Source organism: Antrostomus carolinensis, unplaced genomic scaffold (genome assembly GCF_000700745.2).
Source record: "Antrostomus carolinensis isolate BGI_N321 unplaced genomic scaffold, ASM70074v2 scaffold1893, whole genome shotgun sequence".
In the NCBI taxonomy this organism is placed as follows: domain Eukaryota; kingdom Metazoa; phylum Chordata; class Aves; order Caprimulgiformes; family Caprimulgidae; genus Antrostomus; species Antrostomus carolinensis.
The window spans coordinates 43443-64910 of NW_010307044.1; the positions used below are offsets into that span (position 1 = coordinate 43443).

General features: G+C 39.8%; 1 protein-coding gene across 2 annotated transcripts in view; it reads left to right on the top strand.

The window, feature by feature from the left end:
* The window catches only part of LOC104522871 (filamin-A-interacting protein 1-like), a 67226-nt gene that overhangs the window by 15844 nt on the left and 29914 nt on the right, over positions 1 to 21468 (top strand). The window contains exon 2 of one of the 2 annotated variants that reach the window (XM_010165279.1): positions 13132 to 13272. The exons of the other annotated variant lie outside the window; for it this stretch is intronic. The gene's annotated coding sequence lies outside the window, so the exon portion shown is untranslated. The remainder of the gene's footprint in view (positions 1 to 13131; positions 13273 to 21468) is intronic. 2 annotated transcript variants of the gene reach the window in all.

Here is a 21468-nt window from a genome sequence, read left to right on the forward strand (position 1 = left end):
TCTTTTAATAGAGGCATTTGAAGGATTTGTATTGGTCTGAAGTTTTGTCATCATGTTAGCAAAATATAGCTAATCAACTGGGAATTAGCAATAGATGAAAATGGGAAGCAGATATAAATGTGAGCAGATATTAAATGCTACCCTAAAAGGTAGGTATTCCAATTGACTTGCAAATGCAATGTTAAGCTAGGACTCGGAAGATAAGTCATGCTACAGAGCAAGCTGATAACAAGACTTCTATCTAAGTTTGCCTGATATTTTTAATTTTAAAATCTAGTCTTGTATGAGGCCCAGTTGTTTACAGCTTTGCCAAACTTCAGTTATTCAGGCTGGATGTCTGGCTAAGTGTGAATTGTTTTTGGAAGTTTCAACTAGAATGCTTCAAGCATTTCCAGGACTGAGATGAGACAAAATTGTTGTTTGCCCATGTGAAAACAATTCCATAGCCATTTTGCTGAAGAGCTTTAACGTTTCCATGTTACAGAGTGATCTGCTGAAATTCAGCTGGGGAACTGCTTTGCCATCCCTGTGAAAATTATGCCAGGGTAAGAGCCACTGAAAAGAAGTATTTCACCACAGATATCTAGTAGAGATTTGTAGCTAACTTCTCAGAATAGCCCACATATACTGATGCTGTCCTAGTTCCTGACATCTCACCTACTGCAGCTGGCTTATGCACATGCCATTTCCAGAGAGCACCTCTGTCTCAGGGTTACAGGTCTAAGCAGTACTTATCCCACAAGTTACTGCTTCGTCTGATGCTGCAGCACTATAGCACAAAAACTGAGGTGCAGGATCTTGTTTGTTCTGTTTCAGTACTTCCTCAGCAGAACCTGTGCCACAGTGGGAAAAATATATGGACAGTATGATTGCCCCTGCTGCTAGGGAAGGACACTGGGAAGGAATAGCACTGTGACAAGTCCTTGTATGAAAACTCTGTAGCTGTCAGTCATGGTCTCTTTACCAGTGACAGGTATTGTCCATCACCTTTGCCATGAGATGGAAACACTGACTTTAGGAAGACAGAGATTAATCAGCAGTCACATTGACACTTTGCCAGTGTAAACATGCTTTTATTAGGAATTTATCTGGATCTCCAGTCAACTCATTTGGAATCAAACTTATCTCAGTTCCTGTCTCTCTGTGGTCTGAGCTTTGTGTCATTGCTCTGTTTGGCATTCACAATTGCCTGCCAGGCTGAGCTGGACTTCTCTCTGGCTCCCAGTGTCCACTTCGGCTCACTTTCCAGCTGTGAGCTTTGGAAGTGATCAGCTCCAGTCCCTCTCTAACAGCTACAACAGTCCAGAGTCCAACAACACTCATCTGCACAGCACCACACTTCCCCTGCAAAGCTGTCTTCTTAGTTCTTCCCTTTGGATTTGGGGACAGGACAGGCTCCTGAGGCAATTTGCTCACCCAGCTTTACTTTTGTAGAAACAGCTATGGCAGCTGCTATTCCCATGTTTTTACCATGCTCTCTGTTCCTCTTCTATCCGCTGCACTCCCCCTCAGGAATTCATTCCATCTGACTGTGCCATCTGTCTGAGTGCTTCTCATTCGCTTACCCTCCTCTCAAAAATCAGGGCTTTGCAGTTCTGCTGCCGTTTTGTACATCAATGATACAGATTTCCACTTCTCACAGTTTTATCCTTGTTTGAAAGCAATGTGGTCACGCCCATACAGAAACCGTTAAAAATTTATGGGTGGCCCTTTGGCTGTGTCTGTTTTCAGTAAATTAGACAATGCCAGTGCTGGTTCTCTGGCCTTCCATTGTCACTGGATGGTCATACCTACTTTATTAAACTTTCTTAGCCTTCAAAATAGGTTGGCTATGTCCAGGCTAACAAACCCTTGCTAGGTTGGTCCTCAGCCAGGGCTAGGTCTTGAATCATTCCAGCAAGACCACTGGTTAGTCCATGTCAAAATTTTAACCAAGCCTTGGCACTGTTTAATCTACTAGTTTAGATACAATCCTCATGTCATACTTGTCTGAACACATCAAATGCCTGGGATCATCTGAACAATCACATGAAACACTTTTTGCATTATAAAGATATATTTTATTATTATTGAATGAGACTTCTCTAAGATTACAGATAGAGTGACTGCTTTCCAAGAATATTTTGAGCTTCCAACAGTGGAAAATTCCAGCATTGGAAAAAATTTTGTGACACATATTTAAACTGATTTTCTTGAGTTGGTTCCTTAGGCATTATTTTAGTATCACCTCTGCATGCACATTTGTTTTCTTTCTACTGTTCTGTTTCAAATGTCTGTTTCCTTATTCCCCTTTCATTAGGTAAGTGCAAAAAACCCCATTTCAGACAATTTTAATAAAGCTCAGGGGCCAGTATTTCCACCTGAACTATTGTAATTAATGAGAATAGCAGATGATACTTTGGTCAGATGAGTCAAAGCTAATAACACTACATTGAGTCTTCTTAGTTCCTCATGCTCAAACAGTGCTTAGAGCTAGAGGCACAATTGTACACAGGATTTCACTGGACTATCTCCTTTTTCAAAAGGAAATATGTGAGCAAGGAAAAAATGCCAGCAAAAATCTCATTTGAACCATACGTGGTTTTGGAGGACTGTCTTTTATTGAACAGCAGTTCAATGAGGGGCATAAAAAACTCATACAGGCAATTCTAAGCTCTGTCAGAGAAGAGGATAATAAGAATTTCTTGATGCATCAATGGCTAAACGATAAACAGCCAACAAACCAACCAGAAACTCAAATAACCACTTTGAACCCTTGGCTTCAACAGAATGTAGCACACAACTTTTACATAGTGGCAACATGAGCTATGCAGAGCTTTCTACACGGTTCCATGCAGAAGTAGAGCATTGGGGTTTTCAGCAGCTCGTAAGGTTTTGATGCTGGCTGAATCCCTTGGCTCTCCTCTCCTGTGAAAGGACGGTAGTGGTGCCTTAAAGCCCCAGGAGTTGTTCTCCCTGTTAGTGAAGCAGAACCTCAGAGGCAACTCCATCATGAAGTGATAGCATGAAGTAAAAAAGACCACCCTTCTTCTTGCCTAAGTTTCCAATGCTCCATGTACAACGCATGTTTTGTTAAAATTAGAAATGAATATATCACAATTTTAAAGGAAACCAAAAGGACTTTTATCTGACAACATCCTCATTCAAATCCTTCTCCAAGAGCCGATGACATCATCTGACATAAAGCAGAGCAGAGGCTGCATTCTTTACAGAGCTTTGAGTGATGCATATTTTACCAACTCATCCATGAGAAACAGATTCTTGAACAAAATGTCTAAGCGAAAGAAGAGATCATTTAAAAATATGCTTATGTGGAATTTTAGTTGTGACATGCATCATGAACATTGCTAATGATTTCAGATATGAGAATATCTGAAATTCGGATACAGATTGTTTAAAAACTTGCACTAATTCTGCTGAAAAGTTTCTGAGTAACAACTATTACATCAATAAACATAATCTCTAAGTATACTTAACATTAAGATCCTTGCTGTTCAATATATTCACCTTTAATTTTGGGTGCTTAAGGCATTACTGAAAGCTTAAAAATATATACTGAAAAGAGTGCTGTGACATCTGAGCCGTGGCATGCAACTCATTCACATGCCCAGTGACAAACACCATGCTCTGCCTTTCTTTCTGTCCATGGGAAGAGTTGATTTTGGATTTAATTTAAGGGTGAGGCAAGTGCTTTTGAGATAACATTTTGCAGTTCCCTGCTGCTCTGTTCTTATTTGCAGGCCCATTAAATACCATTTTGCAAGAACAGCTTTCTCATTTGAACTGCTCAGTAATGACAATAAATTTTTATGGTTTAAGACCAACATAAGCCAGTTCCAGAGCACCTGCTGGGAGGTATTATGATTTTTGTGTACTTCAGCTGAGGATACAGTTAGCTTGTATTGTTGCAGGATATGAATTACAGTTTTTCTTCTAAAAATAGAATTCCGTTGCATTCAGACAATAAAGGAAACATAACATTTACATTTAAAACAATTCAATAAAAGCATCCTCAGTGAGATAACAATATGTTTTTCATGTCAGAACTGTAGTGGGTTAAAGAAGCCTGCTTTCAAGGGCCCTAGCCAACACATAGTAATTTAAAATAGCTGAGCATCAAGTCCTTCAGTTTTAACTCCATGTCCCATCATAAGCAATCAGATTAAAAGAGAGAAGTTTACTAAATTAATAGTAAGCCAGTGACTAGTTTTCCCAAGGTGAGGTTTAAGCCTTGGACTCTCCCTGTGACAGCGCCTGCAATTCAGTCAACTGCAGGGAACTCCACAGCATAATTTGTGTCAACTCAGGACTGCATTTGTGCTCTGCTCTGGGCAAGAAAACAAAACAACCAGCACACAAACCAGTGGCTGAAAGCAGCTAGCTGGGCAGGGCAAGTGCAGGGCAAGGATTTGAAAGTTCTCCTGAGCACTCTCCCTGCCTCTAGCTATTTTCAATTTAAGAGGTTGCCCAAACTTGGTGTGGTTTATCTGGTTAGTAACCATAAGTGAGTATTTCTTCCAAGTATTTCTACTGTCTCCCTCCAAGCCATATTATTCTGCAAGCTGTTCTGCAGATCTGCTGTTCAGTGTGTGAAGAACCCCACTGTTCTGTTTGTTGGTGGAGACTGCTTTAAATCCCATGTAGAGCAAAAATAACTAGCCAAAGAGAAGGTGCCAGGACATGACAGGAGCATAGACTAGTTTTCTACTAGAACTCTATGGGTTTGAAAGATGTCAAAGTCACCCACCTTCCTAGCTTCCTTCCCAGACACATCCAGGATGGGAGGCAGTTAGTGCCAGAGCCCTGGGGAGCCCAGCTCCTCAAGCTGCAGTGGAGCAAGGAAGGGTGAAGGTGAACGCTCCCTGGCTGCTGCGATGCACAGAAATGATCTGTTAACTCCGGGAGATTCTTGAGAACATGTTTGCCTCTTACAGCAAATTAATAAAAAACCTGTACATGAAGTTGTTGCTCAGTGGTCTAGGTCTAGAATTAACTTTCTGACTATCCCTAGACTGTTTCTCCTGAATATTTCAGAGGAGCACAGAAACTAGCAGTCCTTAGGGAGGCTCTAGTTTACCAGTCAGAGGCTTAAAACCTACGGTGCTGGAGATTCCTTAGTGAAGCCCTCTCTTGTATCTGATAAACAAAATAATGTGGCCCATTAGGATTTTTTCAGATACCTTTCAGGGCTCCAACACTTCTACATTGACTCACTTGTGAAATAGGTTCATGATCTTTGCCTTGTCAGTGTTAAGCAGCTCAGCATACGATCTGCATGTGAGATACCACAGTGCTTTTGTTGTGTAAATAAGCGTCTGTTAGGAATCCCGCCACAACCACTAATTTATTCCACATAAACAGCAGAGAAGTCATGAGAAAATACAGGCTCCTGTTTACTACCAACCTGGCCTACTGTCAGACAAGCACATTTATGTTTTGGTCAGCTCTTGCTGAGCGTAGCAGCCATGCTTAATTTATCTTGTCTAAATCAATGTGCTGAGTAGTTACCACTTTCACTGAGCATAGAGATGATTTAATTTATGGATTAGTGAAATCAGTCTACACAGTAAAGCACATATTAAGCCTTGAGAAAAAAAAGCAGAAAATGCCTAACCACCCTTTTTTTTTGCATGAGCCTTTAAGAATAATCTGTAAATTTTCAACTGAAGATTAGCATAATTCAACATGTTGCTGTTTTGGAACTATATTGCTACATTTACTATAAAATGGTGGAAAAGAGATCAGACATCATGCTTTAAATTAGTAAGTGACAGAGTTATGTTACTTTTAGTGTGGGAAGAATTAGTTAAGAATTAGCAGTCTGATGGCAAATAAATCTTTACAAATCAAAGGAGTACACTTTGAAAAAAAATTGAATTACTGATGTGCAAATTCAGCATCTAGTGTTCAAAACTATGTAACTTTTCTTTTGAATATGGATCAAGTTTTCTCTTAAAAATAGCAAGAACATTTCCCCTCCTGTATGAAAAAATGTTTCAGAACATCAGCCTTCTGACAACTCGTCAGTCTCAATTTATTCATGACCATTTATTCATGACTCCTGAAAGAGTTCAGAGCATGTGGACAGTTTCTGTTCAAATCAAGGACTATTTTTGCTTGAGACAAAAGTAGCAGCTTAAGGAGGAAATAAGACTGGTTTGATGTATATACATCATGTGGACTGCTGAGGTAAATCAGGCACTTGAAAAATGCATCCCTTCTGAGTGAATCCTTAAAAATATACAATAGGAATAGAAACAGAGGCTATGGTGAAAATCACCAGCATTGTCAGAGTCAAAAGTGAAACTGTGATTGCTTAATTGAGAGAAAAAAGTGTAGAGGAGGCATGAAGGAAGGATGTTGAAGAAGAAGAGACTAAAGAAGATAGATGGATGCTCCTTCACAATGCACATTCATTGTGAATGTGCATAGGGTAAAAGCAAAAGGCAACAAAATTAAAAATGCATCCAAAGCTATGTAGAGAAACACATATATAATGCTGCTTGATTTTCACAGTGTTTGATTAAAGTCAGAAGCTTAGAATGCTTTCAAAAGAATTTTTATATAAGGTAGGAAGACATTAGAAGTCAATAATTCAGGTCCTGAGCCATCCATTAACTGATGACAAGAGAGAGGTTTTCCATTCTATTGGCTCCTTGCTTCCTGAGGGTATAACGCTGAATCTGAAGAGCTGAAATTAGCATTGTTCACAGGAAACAGATGAGAGATTTTTAACTTCAGTGACTAAGAAAGTGAACTGCTAATAACAAAATCAGCAAAACTGGTGTTAGGTTTATGAAGTTACTATAGGTGAGAGTAGAGTGAATCGGATTAAGATACGGTTAGTTATCATAAGATATAATCCTATAGCAATGTTTTGGGCATCTTCATAGTAAGATTTGCCCTCACTGTGCTGGTACATTTTATGTGAAGGTACTGTGCTGGTGCTTCTATCAAAATTTCAAATAGGAGCTACAGGAAAGGGAAAATACGCATAGTTCCATCGTGGCCATAGTTTTGTCCCATTCTTGGGGGCGGAAGGGGGGGAGGGTTCTCTGTGTTTGTATGTGTATGTGTGTGCATTTAGAAATAAATACTTTTTGTAAATGATTATATTTTTATGTAAATATTTTACTGCTTTTGGAGAAAGTATATTTTTTTCCAGACTTTTTTTTTTTTACCCAGGAAGTTTTCTACTTTGTAGAAGTTCATGGCTTTTTACTTTAAGCTCAGCATAAACAATCTTTTAAGTATGAAAAAACTGAAGTTCTATAAAGTATCTCCAAAACCAGACAGCTCTGTTTTTAACAAAATGTCTTTTCGTTTCACATGTACAACCCATGCTATGACCAAAGTAAATGAGAAGCAATCATAATTCTGTTCCTTTGGCTATATCTTTTGGATACCCTCCAACATAAAATGCATTAGCACAAAAATGTACTTGTCCTTAATTAATTTATAGCTTAGAGCAGAATACCATAAATAACAGTTGAACTTCAGCTGGAAAAGTTTTAAAGTAATGGATAAAATATTGAATACAATTTGTAATAAACATTAAACAGTGCTAGAGAACAAGTAGAACTAATTATCAATAATCTGAGGCATTTCAGTGATGAACAATTGAATGTAAAAGGTGTTTATTTTGTAATACATTTGGGTTCTATTGAATTTGTTGTCATTGTGGGAGAGAAAATTGTTTCACCACTACCCTGAACAAATACAGTTACAAAACTGAAATGTTTGGTTGGGGTTTTTTATTTGGTTTTTTTTGATTTGTTTTTAAATAGCTCAAAGCACATAAAGTATGCTGGCATGTCTTGTTCTGAAGCATGCAGGGTTGAAGGTTACAGAATCCGCATGGTATGCTGTAGCTTTATACAGGAACATAAGACTGGAAAGGATCTAATGGATCATCAAATCTATTGTCCTAATATTGCAGGAATCCTGTTTTATAATCCCCTTCATAAACTTACCAAGTTCCACTGTGAGTGCAGTTAGGATTTTTGCTGCTGTTACTCCAACTGGAAAATTGTTCCCAAATCTCATTGTTCCAAGTGAGAACCTGTTTCTGGTTTCTAGCACAGATTAAATTCTGGCCAATCTGTGCCGATGGGTTCCCTTGCCAACACTGTCATTTTGTTTAAATGGCTCTCTCATCTCCCTGATGTTTGCCTCCATGACATATTTATAGACAGCAACTGGATCCCTTAATAGCCTAAGCTAAACAAGCCAAGCTCTTCATTCTGTCTTCTCATATGATAGGTTCTCTGTTCCCTCGATCATCCTAGAAGTCCATCTTTGTACCTGACCAAGTCTGAGGTAATGTGCTACAAATGACAAAGTACAACAGTCTTGTATAATAGCATAATAAAAGAAACCATAGCAAACAGAGTAATAATTTCAGGCTTGCAAGGATGTGCTGTGCCAAATATTTAGGAGGTTGAATAAAGGTTTTGAAATCTTCTAAGGGGATCTTTATTAAAAATAATGGTGGTTTTTTTTTTTTTCTAAGCTGTTGACTGAAAGTGCAGGATGAAAGGTTCTAGGATTTTAATCAAAAGCTGGAAAATCAATGCAAATTATGATTTGGTTGAGACCTTCAGCCAGCATAGTATGCAGCTGATTAGATTTGTGACAGCAATCATTGAAGAAATCAGTGTGGCACTTTGAAAGGAAATTTGACAATAATGACTGAGAAAATTCTTATGAACACTGTATAGTGTGTGATTAATCTTTCCTGGAGAAGCCACAACTGCATTCACATGTTGTCTTTAAGACATTTGAATGACAGAGTTCAGGGGGCTGGTTTTCTGGAGTTAGCTCTGCAGAGTGCTCCTGTTGGCAAGAGCCACTGGAAAGCAGAACAGAATGTAGGGAAGACTGATCCCACCACCTCCCAGGACCACAGAGAAAAGGATATTTGGTCAAATCCAGTATCCCCTGGTAACCCTTGTGCCATAGCTTTTTTGAAAACTCCAGGAAAACCCTGACTCTCAGTGGCTGAGACTGACAGCAATCTTTTTTGTCTGTTTTACTTTTAATCCTTACTGAGTCGATAGTTTAATCAAGTTTCAAGGTGAGCTTCATACAGAAACTTTTTCCCAGTCATGCTGAGCCTGCCATCCCAGTGCTAGGGGGCATTTGTTTTTCTACAATCTTTTCTCAGGAATAAACACATGTATTCCTGGTTTAGCTTTTCTCTGTCCAGTAGCATAAGGAAAAAAGAGCTTTTGTAATACACTGTAGGAAAAGGGAAACACAAATTTAAGCTGGTATATGCACATATGAAGATCAATGAAAATTAAAATATTTCAAAAAATAAATCATTTCTTAAACAAGAGTAAAGGGGAATCCCAACCATGATTACAAGTAATTAAATACACAATAAAGGAAATACATATCAGGGCACTGCATGGGTGGCTGCTCCCTGGGGGCTGGGAGCCGGGGGAATGCCCATGGGTACTAGTGGGCTGGGGGCAACCCCAGCCTTGGGCATCAGGCACTTCCCTGGGGATGGGGATGGGCCACGTGGGCCCGGCTTGGTGGGGCCCATGACCGGGCAGGGCAGGGCTGTGGGGAGCTGGAGACCGGCCCTGCTGCAGCAACACTGGGGCAGGGGCTGATGGCCCCAGTGGGGCTGACATGGAGTCCTGGGCCCTCAGGGCCCTGACAATAAATTAAATTGATCTGTAGTTCTAGCAAAAGTTTCTGATTATAATAGTTGTCATCAAATAGTTGATTTGGCAGTGGAAGCCATCACACACCGCCAGCCTGTGGGCCCCTTCATGCACCCTGAAGCCTTTTCCAGGGATGCTGGTGGGACGTAGGGTGCTTGCCAAAATCAGCTTCAGTTTGTGTCCTATTCTGACTCGCTGTGCATAGTCAGACCTTCACGGTGCCCCACCAGACTGTCTGTCCAGAAGGACTTGCCCTTCATTGTACCATCCCCAGTGTGACAGCTGGGGCTTGGAGCTGCAAGGGAGTGAAAAACAGATTTGAAAGCTCTTTGCTTTCCCTGGCTGTTCCTTTGAGGGTCCTGGGAACTGTGGCTTCTGAATCAATGGGAAGGTGGGGAATTTCCACAAAGCTGTCATCAGGGTATCTTGGCCAACCTGCCAAAGAAAACTTCAGCTTTCCTGCTACTAAGTTTGGTTTGCTGATCTGTGGTACATTGCAGGGAAGGGGGCATGTGTATGTGAATGAGAAAAGCTGAGAGGCTTTCTCCAAAACAAATCTACAGAGAATAAGTAGCTTCGTATTACTGCACTGAGAGTAACAAACAAAAATTATTCCATTAAGTACATGTGAATAAAACTCTAAACAACAGGCATGGAAAAAACAGTCTCAGAGGCATCTTCCTGTGCAAAGGGCTGTGATGGTGTTGTAGCCCTGTTAGGTTAAAGATGCTAGTGAGGCAAAGTTTGCAAGCAAATTTGCTTCTTTCATCAGCCTAGCGGGTGGTTAGGAGCATCTTTGATGTACCTGTATGATGACTGTGAGTGAAACACCAGCTTTATTCAAGTCAGTGTCAAAATCCCGTGGGCTTTTCAGTACAACATAATGTTGTATAATGGAGAGTATTTTAATTAAATACAGTGATACTCATCTTGACTGTTTCTTTTGCTCACCGTATTTACTGTGGCATCATTTAGTTAAAATGGAGAATAAGACATGTATAGGCATAAATATTATCTCAAGATATTTTAAAGTTCAATTAAGAAAAAGGTTTTGCAGAGCAGTGTAAAACATATATCCCATCCTGCTGCTTGGTAAAACACCAGAGGATCTAAATTACTCAAGTCCTAACTGTGTTCCAGGATGTGTCCTCTTGGGAAGATTTAAGTGTAGTTACTACACTTGTAAGATTGCTTTAAGACAGTATATAGTGTAGAAAAAGTACTCTAAAGGTCCTGTTTTAAAATCATGTCTCCTGGGAACAGGGTTTCTGCAAATTATGAATGACATCACTCTTTTTGCATTCAGTACATCAGTTTTTAATCTCATTTAGACTGATGAAAATCCAGAGTAACTTCTCTAAACTCAGACAAGTCAAGAGAAATGAGGTCAGAATTTGACCCATTAAGCCTTGGTCCACTCTTTTTGTAATCTTAATAATTAGTATTAGCTGACTGACGCAAGACAATTCTTTGTTTTTTATACTTCGTGAATTGCACTGAAAGTGAAGCCCTTCACTGGGAAAGCATGACTTGCTTTCTTTTATTAGCTCTAGAGTTGCATATTAACTTTTAAAGACAATAGTCTTAATCTATCCTCTGTTCAACTTAATGAGAAAACTTTCACTGACTTTTTTGAAGGACAAACTTTGTAGGGCAAAGAATTAATTTCTGTAAATCCCATGTGCCTCATACAAATTATCTCTACTTTGCTTCTTGTAAACTGTCATGCCAGATGTGATTCAGAGCTTGTGGGTTTAACAGTGTGATAAGCTGAATTCCTGCACTTGTAGGAAATGCTTTCTACTATTAATAAATAAATAAATAGATGGATAATTGCTCCATTTTCTCCTAGAACTAGCTGTTCAAGACTCAAGTTTCCTCAACAAAGTTTCAAGAAAATTAAAGTATTTATCAATAAAATAATCTGTGTTTTTCCCTATAAAGCCAATATGTTTGCACCATTTAACTGTGATTACAGCTGGTTAAGATTTCATTATTTTATCTGTCTTTGTGTTGATCATAATCCAACAAATCACATTCTTTCAATTCAGAACAAAGACCAAAAAAAATCTACAAACACCAAGTTGATATTTACTATTTTGCAAGAATTCACATATAGTTTATTAAGAAATAATGGGGAAATGTGCCATACACTGTTCTAACTGCTATTAACTTAGACATCGTGGTAGTCCTGCTTTATCCCTTAAATAGTAATGTGCCTAGTATGACTACATTGTTATTAGGAGAACTATATAAATTATTTAAATAACAGCCAGTCTGTAGAGTTGAACGAAATTGTTACTGTTTTCTTTAAAAATATCACAGCTTTCCAGAACACCATGTCCTCCTTGATCAAAGGCTTTGCCAAATGAAAGACCTCCATGGTCAGACAGCCCTCAGAAGTTCTCTGGCACCACCAGTCCTGCCACTGAGCCTGCCTGGACACATCATTGCTCAGATCCATTGGCTCTGATATTTCCATGGTAGCTGTCTCTGAAGTGGGTTTGACCTACCAGACTCTGCTTGTACCATAACCATACTGCACAGTTAAGGTCAGGGCAGAATTTAGGGAATCCACAGGGTGGATTCAAATTCTGTTCGTTTATGCAAACTAACCAAATGCTTGAATGAGCTTTTATTAACATGAGGTCTTTACCTCCCTCCAGTGTTATGGCTCTGTTCCCCACAGGCCCTGCAACATCCCCAGCTTTCCAGTAGCAATGCTCCCAGTTCCCTCCATGTCTGCTATACCTCCAAGGTATTTGGAGCTGTCACCGTGTCTTCAGCCTTCCTTTGTTTCATTTGTGGTGTATGCAAGGAACTGGTCTGCATCTCTTGCTGTGCTGTGGATTGCCCAGCTTGGCCAGCCAAGAGAGTCATGCATTCTCATTGAGCTGCTAGAAGTCTGCAGGCACATGCAATGTGACTAATAGATGGGCCAAGCTGGACATGTTACTTCCCTGCTGTCATTCTGTCATTTCGTTGCACTGCATTGCATTGCACATATGCTTCAGAACTAGTCTACTCAATGAAGAAGCACATTACCTACCAGCTTTTTTTCCCCTTCCTTCGTTATGGCTGCTTTTTCTTGGATGGAGGAGGTTACTTGGTGTTGATTGCTAAAATAAAGCAGAAAGCTGTGACTTGTGGAACCAGCTCTTAGGAGGCTGCAGGAGTGCAAGGTTTTACCACCTGGACTGGTACACTGTGTCATACCTGCAAACACGTTGCCTAGTGTATTCTGGATTCATCAGGTTGCTGTGCTCTGTTATGGCTTTGGAGACACATAGTTAAAGTCAATGGGAATCTTTAAATTAAAAAATAGAAGTATTATCAAGCCACTTTAAGGTCTGTGTTTTCTAGCTGGCCTGCTGGCTGGCAGGTAGAGCAAGCAGAACATGCTGCTTCTCGCTTTGTCCTTCTGTGCAGCCCCTGAGCCTTATCTTTTCTCTAGGGAGCAGCAGGGACCCCAGTCAGCTTCAGGTGGGAGCAGCAAAGCGATGGCACAGGGACACCTCCATCCTCGACTCCCTCCTTCCCCCTCTGGACCTAGATTCTAGCGAAGCCCCTGCTCTGGAAACATCCCTTGACACAGGTATTACTCCACACCTCGGGCTCTCTAGCTGGCACACAGGAGCTTCTAGGTGGAGCTATGCTCCTAAATTAACAATGTTGTGGAGATGCTGTTGCAATAGCATGGCTGGAAAGCAGCACTTGAGCTTCCTGCAGATGTCAGCTCCAGGAGGTGACCAAAATGACTTCTGTCATCTCTTGTCTTTCAAAGTATCATCTGAATTGCAGAGCTGTCAAAGCCCTCAGAGACTGTTGAGGATTACCAAGGACATCCAGAATGTATATTGTTTTCCATGAAACTTTTTAGCATAATGAGTTAATAATAAGCATCCTGAGTTAATGAGTTAGTATAACAAGGAACTCTTCAGCAGGCACCGCTGACTTTATGACCATACTGGGTGTCTCACAATATTTGTTTGGGATTTTACCTGTCTTTTAAAAGCCCCATTGCTATTACCACATTGGTTATATAGTAATCTTTATTTCCAGTTTTAAAATGCCTCATGGTGCTGGAACATACTTTGAAATTGTGAACCCAACTCAAAAACTGGAAAGCAATCACAGATTTTATAAAAATTTCACAAATTTAAGCCCCATATCATATCATATCATATCATATCATATCATATCATATCATGTTTTTAAACGTCTTACTCATCTAGAAAGCTCAGGATTTTTTATATTAATTATAGTCCCAGAATATCTATCTCAACAGTCAAAAAGCAACTCCATTTGTAGTCAAGGACTGCAAACACAATCTTCCTGGAACTGAAAGTTGTACATTGTGCAATTTTTATGGCTTGTATAGCTTTTCTATTTTTAGTTGGTTGAAACCTGCAATACATCATGTAATCCTCCTTAAATTGTCATTCGTAATGGTAATTTCCATTAACTTGGCATAAGTAAGTTATTTTCTTTCTTAGATTTATATAGCTACTATTTCGCCTAATAATGTTACACAAACAAAACTTGATTTTTCTCTGATACAGAGTTGATGTGAATACAAACTGCTAATGATGTGTTTCTAGTTGTAGAATTTTTAAACCAAAGTAAAAAAGACTCCACAATATTTTATTTTTTTAATAATATGCATGATTTGTGAAGTAAAATAACTGTTCTATTACTTGAACAAACCATTTATTTAATCTTCCACCTTTATAGGCATTTGGAAAGGTTTCCCTGAGGTTTGGAAAAGCCTAATAAAATTGCACTTTTCAGCTTTTTTGAAGATACAATGGGAAAACAATTCTGGTTTGTTTTTTTTTTTCCTTTCTAGAAATGCATCTTCAGGGTATAAAAGATCAGTCAGTGACAAGTATTTATACAGAACTCTCCAGCCTTGTTCTTGCTTATTTAAATAATGTCATGTATTTGGCTAGCTGTAGAAATTGTTTGTGCAACATTACTTCATACTCTGCCTGAGCAGAGGGCAGGGGAGCTAAGCCTGCTGCTGGTACACCAGTTCATGATGTCTGTGCCCTAATGATAAATGCTTGGTCCTGACAATATTTTTTATTTTCTAGGCTTTCCTATCCCTAATTATAATCCTATAATAATTAAAATTATAGGATTATAATTAGGGATAAGAAAAAATTATAACCTATATATCTAATTATAATCTATTGTCCTTGACACATCCACTTATTTCAACAAGTCCAAGGTTTATGGAATACTCGGTGTTTGCTACTTTCCACGGGGTATGGCCAAGTGATCTCTAGTGCTTGGAAGGCTGGTGCTGTAGCCGAGCCATGCTACCACGCTCGCATGTGCTGACAATCATTTTTCTATGCAGGCTTTTGGTTTTCCTTGATGCTAAAAAGTAATAACATTCTTAGCAGTAAGTACAATTATAATAAAGATTTTTTTTTGCAAGCATGACAGCTACCTCAGGTCAAGCATGTGGGAAAATCCCAGCTGTACACAGATTTTCTAAATATGGCCATTTCATACGAGGTCAGTTTTGCAGTCCCAGAGTCGACTGACAAACTGCTGACTGATTTATTTTTTTTTTTTTAATTTATGCTGTTTGTTTGACGTACATGCAATCAATGGTGTTGTGCAGGATGAATTTGAAAGATATAGTAGGATACCAGATTTTTGAAATTAACTTTGATTAAATGAGTTACAAAACTTAATATGGAGACGAATACTTTTTTTGAGTTTTGACTGAGTTTAATAATTTCCCTAAGACAGTGATATACAAATCCTAAAGCACTGTGCTGATAAAAGAAAATGTGAATGAGCAACTGAATAGAAATGAATAGAAATTGGCATTTCATTTAGTTTCCTAGCTGATAAATGTTTTAATAATAAACAAGCGTATATGTTCCTCAAATTACATTTAGTTTAGCAGAGTCTTTCAGGTTTAAAGATATAAAATATTCTTAATAATTTGATAAGGAAATATTTATTCAATATGAGGACTTTGTCCTGACTTTTCTGAAAGCTTTGTGACGTATTCTCAATATATACACAGCAGAGGCTCAGCTGGCTAGTCAGACCTTGCTTTTTCTGGACAGCTGTGCTTACCAGGCAGCTACTGGGTGCTCTGGAGAGCTGCCCTTTAACTTCCAGCAGGGCAGGTCTGAAAAAAACTCTTGCACTTCTGAAATTCTAAGACACTTACATATTGTCACTAGGGATAGAAACCGGAGTGGGTTTTATTCTCACTGGGAGTAAAACAGCATGTGAAATGTGAAATGAGCATGTGAGAATACTTTCTCTTACATCTTGTTTCTTGAGATAACTAAATATTGCACCTTAATATGACAAGAGATTAATTTGCATCGTCACAGCAGAAAAACTGGTTAATCTTCCTTTTCCTAAACCACAGGTGAGAAGCTAAAAAGCAATAACAATACTGTTTTGAGCAATTCAGACATAGGAGGAAAGATGAGGCTTTTGACCATAACCAGCATTTACACCTACAAAAGGGCTGCTCAAGGGTCCAGCTCTGTCCCCACAGAGCCATGATGTGTCAGAGCTGCCAACAGTGACTGTGGCAGGTCCTTGCCGAGGCCATGGGTCCACCACATATGCACAGGAGAAGCAGCCCAAAGTAATTTCTCAGTCATCTAAACTTCCTTGAAGGCAGCAGAAAAATATTTAAGTAAACAAATAAGTAATGCTGAGACATTACAGAACTGCTGGGTCAGACAGTTTTTCACTAAATAAAGAGAAACGGTCATTTCTCTATTTATATGCTGCTTTCTTGCCCAATTTCTTACCTGATATACCAATCATATACCATGTGTATATGCCACCCTTTTTTTTTTCTGGTGATGACCAGACTTTTTGGCATTATTGTGAAAATCCAAGTCAGTCTCTTAAATTCATATTGAGAGGCCCAGTGATGCCTTAATGTTTTGAGGCACCCACCAATTCTCTTCAGCAACACTGAGACCCACATTGCTTTTCTGTCATCCACCTCCTCATAGGAAATAGGAACTTGAAAATTTAATTATTACCTTTTTTTTTCAGATTTACCTTAATTATTAAAAATGAGTCTCTAGTTTCACTTGCTCTAACTAAAAGAAAGCTAACATAGATACCTTGTTTATTGCTGTTTCTTAAATTACTTGTTTTGGGCAATAATGGACAAATTCCCCCTACTTTTTCTCCCAAGAAAGAATGTTCGGCACAAGGAGTTGTGACTGGAAAGTCAAATGAGCTCATTTCCCAGTTAGGTATCTCAGGAAGGGTGAGCTTGTGACTCTTTTCAGTACTTTTTAGAAATACTGTGTTCTTTGCTCCTCTTGGCCAGAAGTGTCCCTGCGGCAGTGGTCTGTGTACTGATGCCCTATAGAAAATCCATCCCAGCAGCACAAAACCACTTGAGTCTGTGACTTCATTAACACAAAGCTGGCAGTGTTGGTTATAGCAGGGACTGTGAGGGGTGGGCACAGTCCCACAGCCCCTGTCATATCCTAACATTTGCCACCAAGCGTGGCACTGTGTCAGAAGCTGATAACGAGGTGCCATTGCCTTCCCACCCAACAGCAAATTTGGCCTTTGTGATAATGCATTTACAGATCTAGCAGCAGTTTATCAGTCAGCTAACTGAAGTGCCCACATGAGGGGCACAACCTCTTTAGAGAGATCAGAGGGCAAAGCTGAGACCTCCCATCACTTCCCAGGGGCAGGATGCAGTGGTGCTCTCCAGCCACATTCTCTCACAGGGAGGCTGGAGCAACACTGCACTCTGCGCAGCACCTTTTTCCGTGGGAGGAAAATCAGGGGTTGCATTCCATGATAGAAGGAGACATGGTGGGCTTCAGCAGTGGTCACTGGAGCTGCATGACTGAGGACAAGGACAGGCTTGAAGTCTTAACATAGCCTCAGAGAGCTCAGGCTCCATTTCAAAGACACTGCAGATTATGGAAGAAACCTAAACTCCTATCTCAGTCACGCAAGTGAGATACTTAAAGCTGAACAGTGTGAATTTGTGCCAGTGCAGATGATTTTATTTTCATGTAGTCTTGTAAAACACCCACTCCATTTGTAGGAGCTCTTTTTAATATCTTTCCATGGCTCTGAACTGAAATTACTTTCTAAGAAAAGCAGCTAAATTTTTTTTACTCTAGCCTAGTGGAAAAAAAGAAAATTCAATCTTTTTTAGAAACTTAACTAAGATAGGGTGTTTAGCTAGTTGCAACAAGACAAACACAACTCACTCTAGATTTTATCCCTGTTGAAAATGGATTTTAAGAAGTCACAGACGTTAAAGCAACTTGAATCTGGCAGCAGGTAGTTTTAGTTATGTTAATGTGAGACCAAACCCGTGCAGGGATATTTATTTGCTTCTTCCTTCTCCCTTCCTTCCCTAGTCAAAGTAGCTGTGCTATGTTTTCATAGCCTGACTTTTTGCTCTAAACTAAAAAGCCAGGTGAAGATTTGAGCAGATTAACATTGACAGGCTGTTCAAAAAAAAGATCAAAACCAGCTCAACCTGTAGATGCAGAACAACTTTTTAACTTCATCTTTTTCAAGTGAAGAAATTTTCTAGGGATTTTGAAACCAAGACATCAGAAGAGGCACATAAATATGGTTTCTATAAATGAAAGCTATTAAAGTGGATAAGGCCATTTTCAATGCCCAGGTGAGGTACCTGCAGGTTTTCGTGCTGCTCCCTGTCAGCGTGAGGCGTTGGTATTATTTAAATCAGTTAGGCTGACATTTACTACTTTACTTTTTTGCCACAATTTCTGAAGTCAGTGGAAAGCCTGCAGGTTTACTGGGAAATAATGACAGTCATTGGGCTGGCACTGCCAGGAATGAAGTAAGACTCTCCTTTCCTTTTACCTCCTTACAAATAGTAATAGCAAGTGAAGGCCAGGGCTTTGAATAATGCAAGGACCACTCTGGAGCCTCGAAGTGCTAGTCCTCTTATCAGTGACATGGAGCAGAAGAGCCCAGAGTTTGCACCACTGATCCCAGCAAGAGCCAGAAGAAGCCTGGTGTGAAGTGGGGATGTGAAGTGGGGATGTGAAACCTCTCTGTGCTTCAGCTGCGCTGTCTCTTCCTGACTCCTGCTGTACTGCTCTCTCTCCAGATCATCCTTCAGGAGCAGCTTAAAAATATGCCTCTAGAATAAGTGATAGACTTCTGCATGACTTGACCTAACTTACCTGAAAAAAATACAGATTCTTTTCTGTTTTCCCACCACCCTCCGCTTATTTTCTCTCTGCAGACTGTGTATTTATGGTGAGTTGCACTTTCCCTTTTCACGGCTGATTAGTTTTCCATTTCCTTTGTTTGTAAAGGAGCAGGCTATGGAAAGGAAAGGCTGTAAATTAAACAGTGCCAGGCCATGAGCACAGATACTGGAAGGTGAATGCCTGTACTCTTATTAAACCGTTGGAGTGGTCCCCAGCACACTTTTGGCCAGGCCACTTAGCACCCTCCCGAACCATTTGAGAGCGTGTTTCGAGAGTCGGCATGGGGTAGGAACAATTCCCAGTGGGCAGTGTGGATGCAGCCAACATGTTATGGATGCTAAGAGGGCTTAAGAGCCTGAAGGATTTTCCAGGACAGCTGGCCTCACAGACAGAGAGCAGTCCTGGACATGGTTAATCTCCAGTATACATGTAGCCAGATAATTTTTTAAAAATTTTTTTTTTCCTTCCCAACAGGAAAAATATTATTGTCAAACCACCAAAATTGATAGTGAAACTCAAGGGCAGGTTTAGTAGCAGAGATTATTTTTAACTCCTTGTTTTGAAACCAGTTAATCTTCACAGTGGAGGAACTCTTTGGGAGGTGGAAGGCAGCTCAGTCTCTTGGAGGGGGTTAATTTCACCTCTCACAAAGGACCAAGCATTCGTGTGCAAGCTGGTACTCTGTGTCTATCAACAACTGAAACTTCCTACAAAGGAGTCTCTGAGAGAGATTTGGAACTTGCTCCCTGCTTTGGTTGACAGCTGAAATCTGAGATGCTGCAGATGTGTTTTTACGCTGCTGTCTCTTGGAGACAATATTTGTAGAAGACACAGGTCCTCTGTATAATTTTTTTCCCATTTGCTGTAAAATCTGTAAGGGCATCTACATCATGATTATTTTTTGTTATTTTTCTAAAAAAAAGAAGGATAAATTAGTCAAGTGTAAAATGTAGCTACAGTTGTTTACTGGTTTCAGCAAAATCAGAGCTGTCCAAATCGTGGCTACTGAAAAGAATATGGGATTCACAATTCACATGTAGTCAGCAAGAGACAGCAAAATACTTCCCTTGACCCAAAACTTGCAGATTCCTTTTGGGACAATTAGCTTTTTATCTTGTCTCACACTTGTTAAAATACAAGACAATTTTGAAATAAACAGTAATTTTAAAGCAAAATTTGAAATAGATTTTGTAGAAAGCTACTAAGAGTTCATTTCTTCATTTCCTAATCACATTCTTTATATGCCCCATGGTCCATTCCTAGGTTAGAGTAGAATTGCAAGGACCACAGACTGACTTTACTTTCCGTGCTGTGTTCCCTCAGTGATATATTAGTTTTAAGGAATTTTGCTTCGTCATTTTAAGGATAGGACAAGGGTCTCAGAGGCAAGAGCTGTGATGATTATCAGCCTGCTCCTGTCTATTGCTGCTTTCAGCAGTTTCCTGTCATCTTGGAAGCAGAAAATGCATTGCTCTAGGAGCAGTGGTCTTTAGAAACTACTTGCAAGAGATATAGCCTGGTTTGTAAGTCCACAGTATACTTCATCTTGCAGGTTATCGACTTGATTCTATGCTGTCAACAAAAAGAAATGACTAATGCTTACCTAACACCAAAGATTACCCATCTGCGGGAGTGAAAAATCTTTGGTAGGCCAGCTAATCTGCATCACCTCTCTTACCATTTTCCAGGCATGTTCCAGCTGTCAGGTGATAAAACAAAGGTTTAGTGGGTTTGGACTGAAACTAATGGTGACATTGCTAGCTTTATCTTTGTGTGAAGTTCAGTTTGATTTTCGATTGAAATGGCAAAACTCAAAAGGGCAGAAAGCTGTAAAACAATATGTGAAGAATCATCATAAGGCATAGTGCTCATCCAGTCCCTAAGAGGTAGCTGTGCCTTGAGATGGGCTCCATCAATTGAGTGCAAGGTACACAGCCCTAGGAAGCAGGGGCATTTCTTTCCTACAAGGATCCATAGTTTTCCTTCAAATCAGGAGAAGCCCTGGGCACAGGACTCTTCGGAGGGCTGGAAACAGGCCAGGAAGAGAGATGAATAGGAGCCAACCTACTGCTATGTTTCCTAGCTCAGCTGAAACACGCTAGAAAAGCTGCACTGCAGAGGCAGTTAGCACTGTTGCCACCTACCTTGTTCCTGGCTAGTCTCTTTCAGCCACATAGTCACTCTGGAGAATAAATATCTAAACCCTTGTCAGACCTAGCGGCATGTTTGTCTAGTGGTGTCAGCTACTTGAGCTGTCTCTTCTCTGTCTCCTTTTTGTACTTCCTGGCAGCTGGGAAACACAGTAATCAAAACACGGATAGAGTGATCTATAAAAGTTTATTTTTTTGACTGAATGATGATCTAATGGCTTATCATTCCTCATGTCTCATGCATCCAAGCTGTTTTTCCAGATGAAGCCTGGGAAACATGAATCTTTGTGAAACAAGTCTATGTTACTCCTTAGTTGGTCAGCACGCATTACTCAAGTAAAAGTATTCCAGCTGAAACCACAAGTTTTCCTGAAAATGACAAAATTAATGGAATTATACCAGCATAAACTG